The following is a 6,000-nucleotide window of genomic DNA, read 5'->3' on the forward strand; positions in this document are numbered from 1 at the left end:
CCTCCAACCATGTTCAAAATTGTCTCTTTACCCTGGAAACAGAACTCCGCAAATCATACCTGGTTTTCTGGTATAGGCCTGGGTCACCAGACGTGAATGCCACAGATGTAGCCTTCAGCCAACGACATACCTCCTGGTTCATCCACGGCTTTTGGTTTGGGAATGTACAGTAAGTCTTTGTGGGCACCCACTCATCTACACAGGTTTTAATGAAGTCGGTAACCACTGCAGCATACTCATCAAGGTTTGAAGATGAATCCTTGAATACAGTCCAGACCACTGATTCAAGGCAGTCCCGTAAGCGCCCCTGTGCTTCCCTTGTCCAAACCTTCTTGGTCCTCATTGCTAGTGTTGCAGTCTTCAGTCGCTGCCTGTACTCAGGGAGTGGAAATACAGCCAGGTGATCAGACTTCCCGAAGTGAGGCCGTGGAATAGCACGGTAGGCGTTCTTGATGGTGGTGTAGCAATGGTTCAGTGTGATGTTTCCTCTGGTATTGCAAGTTATCTGTTGATGGTAGTGGCTTAGTGATTTTTTTTTCAGACTGGCCTGGTTAAAATCTCCCAAAACGATGGTGAAGGTGTTTGGGTGCGCTGTTTTGTGCATGCTGATCCTATTGCTCAGATCATTCAAAGCCTGCTTGACATTGATCAGCTGGTTGAGTGGTATTGCAACAACAACCTTGCATTCAACATCAGTAAGACCAAAGAGTTGATTGTAGAAACACACACAAAATGCTGGTGGAACGCAGCAGGCCAGGCAGCATCTACAGGAAGAAGTACAGTTGACGTTTCGGGCCGTGACCCTTTGTCAGGACAAAGTTGATTGTAGACTTCAGGAAGGGGAAGTTGAGAACATGTGCCAGTCCTCATTCAGGGATCAGCAGTGGAAAGGGTGAGCAGTTTTAAGTTCCTGGGTGACAACATTTCTGAAGGTGTATCCTGGGCCCAACATACTGAAATATTTACAAAGAACAACAACAGCTATAATTCATTCAAATTTTGAGGAGACTAGGCATGTCACCACAAACACTTGCAACTATTTATAGAAGTCCTGGAGAGCATTCCAACTGATTGCATCACTGTCTGGTACAGAGGGACCACTGCACAGGATCTGAAAAAGCTGCAAAAAGTTGTGAACTCAGCCAACTCGATCGTGGACACTAGTCTTCCAGTATCTAATTGATGCACCATCAATAACTCACTCTGAGACATAAGAAACGAGGTATCGGCTTTTATTGACTGGAAGAATGAACAACACTACATCCTGGAGAATGAGGCCGGGCATCAGGCCTCAATCGCCTTTATACAGGGGTCTGTGGGAGGAGCCACAGGAGCAGTCCAGACAGGTATATGTAGTTCACCACACTAGGACACCCTCAAAACACAAAAAGATGGCATCGATCATTAAGCACATTCATCACCCAGGACCCGCCCTCTTCTCATTGCGACCATCAAGGAGGAGGCACAGAAGCCTGAAGACACACACTTAACATTTCAGGAGCAGCTTCTCCTCCGCCATCAGATTTCTGAATGGATATTGAACTCATGAACACTATCTCACTACATTTTTTTTTGCTTTATTTGCACTTTTTGCACCACTTATTTAATTTTATATTTATTGTAATTTATTTTATTGGTATGTATTTCAATGTACTACTGCCGCAAAACAAAATTTCACAACATACGCTCATAATATTAAATCTGATTCTGATTCTGCTTTTTGTGAACAGAACATATCTTGGCAATTTGAGGCCTGGGGGTTTGAGTGATTCAAGCTAGAATGTTAGCCTGGGGATGTGGCTGGTTATAAGTTTGTAAATGTTAAGGTTCTTACTCTGAGGAGTGGGTAAGGGAGCTATAAGGAAAATAAAATAAAGAGAACTTAACCTCTTTTTATACAGTGGGACAGGATCCTTTCAGAAGGCCAAAATTAAGTTACACCGCTGCAGGGCAAACAGCCTATGAGCACCTCACTGGTTTGTGGAAATCCAAGGACAAGTTTGGAACCATGAATCCTGTTGTATCCTGGTAGTGCTCCAAAAAAATGGTGTACTAAAAATGGCATCATTATACACCTGCCCAGTGCAGGAAACAGCTGATCTATACATTCTTTATTACCGTCGGATACAGCCAGTTTAGGTTATGGAATGCAAAGATTCCATCCAGAAACCAGTACAATTACATTCCGTTCCAGGACGCATAAAAATGCATTCACACAGTGGCACAGTTGCAATACTGGATTTTTTAATGCAAAGTTCTGAATATCCAGCCTCAAATCTGTGCCTAAATTTTCCCCGTATGATAGGAATGAGAGATTTCCACAACGGCAAGCTGCTGTAATTGGAACTTTTGTCAAAACCAGATGCCGCCAGGGATGATAGAAGTTAATAATAAAAACAGGAGGAATCGAAAGTAATGAAGTGGTGCCAGGACAGCTCCAGTACTGTGTGACGTGTTGGCTGCAGAGCTGCATGTGTTGCTGTTGCTAGGTTCAATGACGGAAAGTGAGAGTTGTTTGATCAGGAGCAATAAATGAACAATAAATGAAAAAGGCTTCCCAGGGATGTAACTCTGCTTCCTGGTTACTTATTTTCATAGCTGTATGATTAAGTGCATCACCCATAATTTTCCTGTTAGCAAAGGGGCCAAGAGCTGAAGGACATCAGTTGAGAGTAGGAGGTTGAGAAGGATCTGATGAAGAACATTTACACCTGCTGGGTAGTTGCAATCTGGAATGCACCTCCTGAACGGTTGGTTAGACAGACTCACAGCATTAAAGAAACATCTGCGCAAACACTTAAATTAACAAGGCATAAAAGGCTACAGACTGAGTGCTGGTAAATAGGATTAATATATGTGGGTATTCAGTAGATAACATAAATATAACAGGCCAAAGGACCTGACACTTTATTAATCAGTGACACATATGCAACATTAAGGAAAGCCCCTGTCTATGTTTCATGTCAACATCTGTGAATGACAGCCAAAGCTTCATGGAAAATTGAATTTAAACACTATGCCATATAGATGCTTTATTCAGCTTTAGATATTTAGTTACAGAAATCTATGTTCACCGGAAGCAGTTATCTGAAATGTCTGACATGTTTAACACTCTTGCAAAAACCAAGCCACTCTGCCGCACATGGTGGAACTGAGGAAGTATTCACTATCTTGACTTTCTGTCCCACAAAGTGCAGCTCAGAATGTGTTTGGAGGCATCTGGGGGCATGTACAGCGAAAAGTTTATTCCAGGTCTGGGATAAATGACATGATGCTACTTCTCAATTTTGTGATTTCATGTGTGGATATGGATCAGGAAAAGCATAAAAGCTCCTGTAAAAATGCTGACATTTCTCGCCAATGAACAATCACCAAAGGCAGTGCCTCGGCTTCCAAAATCCCCATCTGCTGCTCCAGCACTGCAATCTTGTGCAGTAAATTGTGGTAGCAACTGTCCCTTTTTCACTTCTTTAGGTCTTACAGAAAAGATCAATGAGTCATGGACACAGCAAATCAGCTGTACTTCCAGCAAAATCGATTATAAATAGGATGTTCTGAATGTGTGTGTTTTAACTCCAGAGATGGAGCTTGGATTTAGTCATATTGGTTTGAAATGTGCCAATTTGGCAGGCATTCTCTCAGACCCACTCAAGGAAAGTCAAAGGACACTTGTTGAACTGCAGTACCAAATAATTAAAATCATATCACAGTTGTTGACATAGTCATGTGAGAAATTCCACAAAGGTAATTCTGACATTGCTTAAATGTAGCTAAGCTAAAGAAAACACTGATAATCTTATCGGGAGCAACATAGCCACTAATTTCAATCACTGTAATGTATCTTGAGCTTGTTTAAATAGAAATCTACTTTCGGTGACAAAGTCAGCAGCTGCCCAATTGATTTAAAATGTAAATACAGGTTTGTGCATCACACCTAAATCATATGTCTTCAGCTCCTTAACTTGATTATGGTAAATGGAGCATACACAAAAAGAATCATTTGTTCTGAGAGTGTGTTTAATGGTGAATGCATCTTCATGTACATTATCTCATTTATGACTCTTCTATGGGTTTATGCAGGTTCCTGAAAAACAGGCCCTTTCAAATCTGTCTGTGTAGTTCAATTCAAAGTTCAAAGTAAATTTATTATCAAAGTACATATATGGCACCCAATACAACCAACCGGTGCACTATTCAACCAGTGCAGAAGACAACAAACTGTGCATGTACTAAATAAATAAATAAGCAATAAATATTGAGGACATGAGATGAAGAGTCCTTGAAAGTGAGTCCATTTGTTGTGGGACAGTTCAATGATGGGGCAAGTGATGTTATCCTCTTTGGTCAAGAGCCTGAGGGGTAATAAATGTTCTTGAAGCTGGTACTGTGTGTCCTGAGGCTCCTGTAACAACTTCAGTGAAAAGAACATGTCCTAGGTGGTGGGGCTCCGTGATGCTGCTTTCCTGCGACAGTATTTCATGTAGATGTGCACAATGGTTGGGAGGGCTTTACCCATGATGGACTGGGTTGTACATAGGGAAAAACTAATGAGAAAATATTGTTATATGGAGGGAATCTAATGACATTTGTGTACATAATTTTTTCCACTTGTTAATGGCTGATCTAGTCATGATGAAAATAATTGGTAAAATAAAGTCAGGGGAGTGGCAAAGAGAACAACTAGCATCAGGAAAGGTAGCTTTCTCTTTGTGAGCCTTCACAGAATCTATTCGTATTGTTTGAGTTAAAGAATTAAAGTCTTCCCTGTCAAATAATTTCCATACATGTTTTTCAATCTGACAACATGGATTTTGGGCAACGGTGTAATGGAGGAACTCAGTGGATCAAGCATCTGTCGGGAGAAAGGAATTGTCAAAATATTGATGCAGAGTTCGGAACTGCAATGCTGACAGTTCCTTCCCCATCCTATGCCTTCCTTAAAAGCTGCTTGACCCACTGAATTCCTCCAGCAGATGGTCTGTTGCTGTAGAGTCCAGCATCTGCAGTTTCATCGCCACATTGGATTTTAATCTTTCCAGATCCAACACAGAGGCTTGCAACATAAAACACACATTGTCGTCTTAAGTATGTATGTGTACCCGATCCAGCCCTTTAAAAATCTTTTATTTGAACTTTCTCTGACCCTTGTGCATTTTGTGCAAAGCATTTATTCCTAGCTGTGGCAAGTCATTCTGAAACAAGACTAACTGTATGGTGGTAAACCAAAAAAAGTGATGATTGGATCAGCATTAAACAGACTTATAGAATAGCAATTATCTAATCATAGTGCAGAAAAATTAAAATTATTGTTCAACAAAGGTTCAAAAGCTACTGCTTATCCAAAACTATTGCTTCCTGCTTGATAGACCAGTCCAAGGAATCTTAGATGTGTCAAATATATTAAACATGTTTAAAAACTGCTATTCAGCCGACATTAAAATGTCACTGACAAAATTGACTCAGTTTCATACATGCATATTTTCACTCAATAATCATAAATTATTTTCAAACTATAAACATCAGTGTCAGTAACTGTACAAAATACATCAGCAAATACTCACCTGGAGGAGTTTTATATAGGCTGAACGACTGACCCGTTGTGATTTTAAAATTTTCCTGGAATTGTCAGTGCAACTTAATTTTTAACCTGGGTTTGCTCCATTGCTTCCAGTGCCCTGCTGAATATCTTCAGCAATTTGGGGGATTAATGTAATAAATGCTCACCTGTGGCATTGCATTTTGTTTTACGTGACTAGATGGACAATTGAGCAAACTGTCAATTCATCAGCTTCTCTATTTTAAACACGTCTAATTAGTGAGTACCTCACACAAAATGCTAGAGGAACTCAGCAGGCCAGGCAGGATCTGTGGTAAGGAGTACAATTGACATTTCATGTTGAGACCCTTCAGCAGGACCTGATAAAAGGTCTCAGCCTGAAATGTCGACTGTACTCTTTTTCCATAGCTGCTGCCTGGCCTGCTGAGTTCCTCCAGCAATTT

The sequence above is a fragment of the Hemitrygon akajei genome, chromosome 7 (genome assembly GCF_048418815.1).
Source record: "Hemitrygon akajei chromosome 7, sHemAka1.3, whole genome shotgun sequence".
NCBI lineage: Eukaryota > Metazoa > Chordata > Chondrichthyes > Myliobatiformes > Dasyatidae > Hemitrygon > Hemitrygon akajei.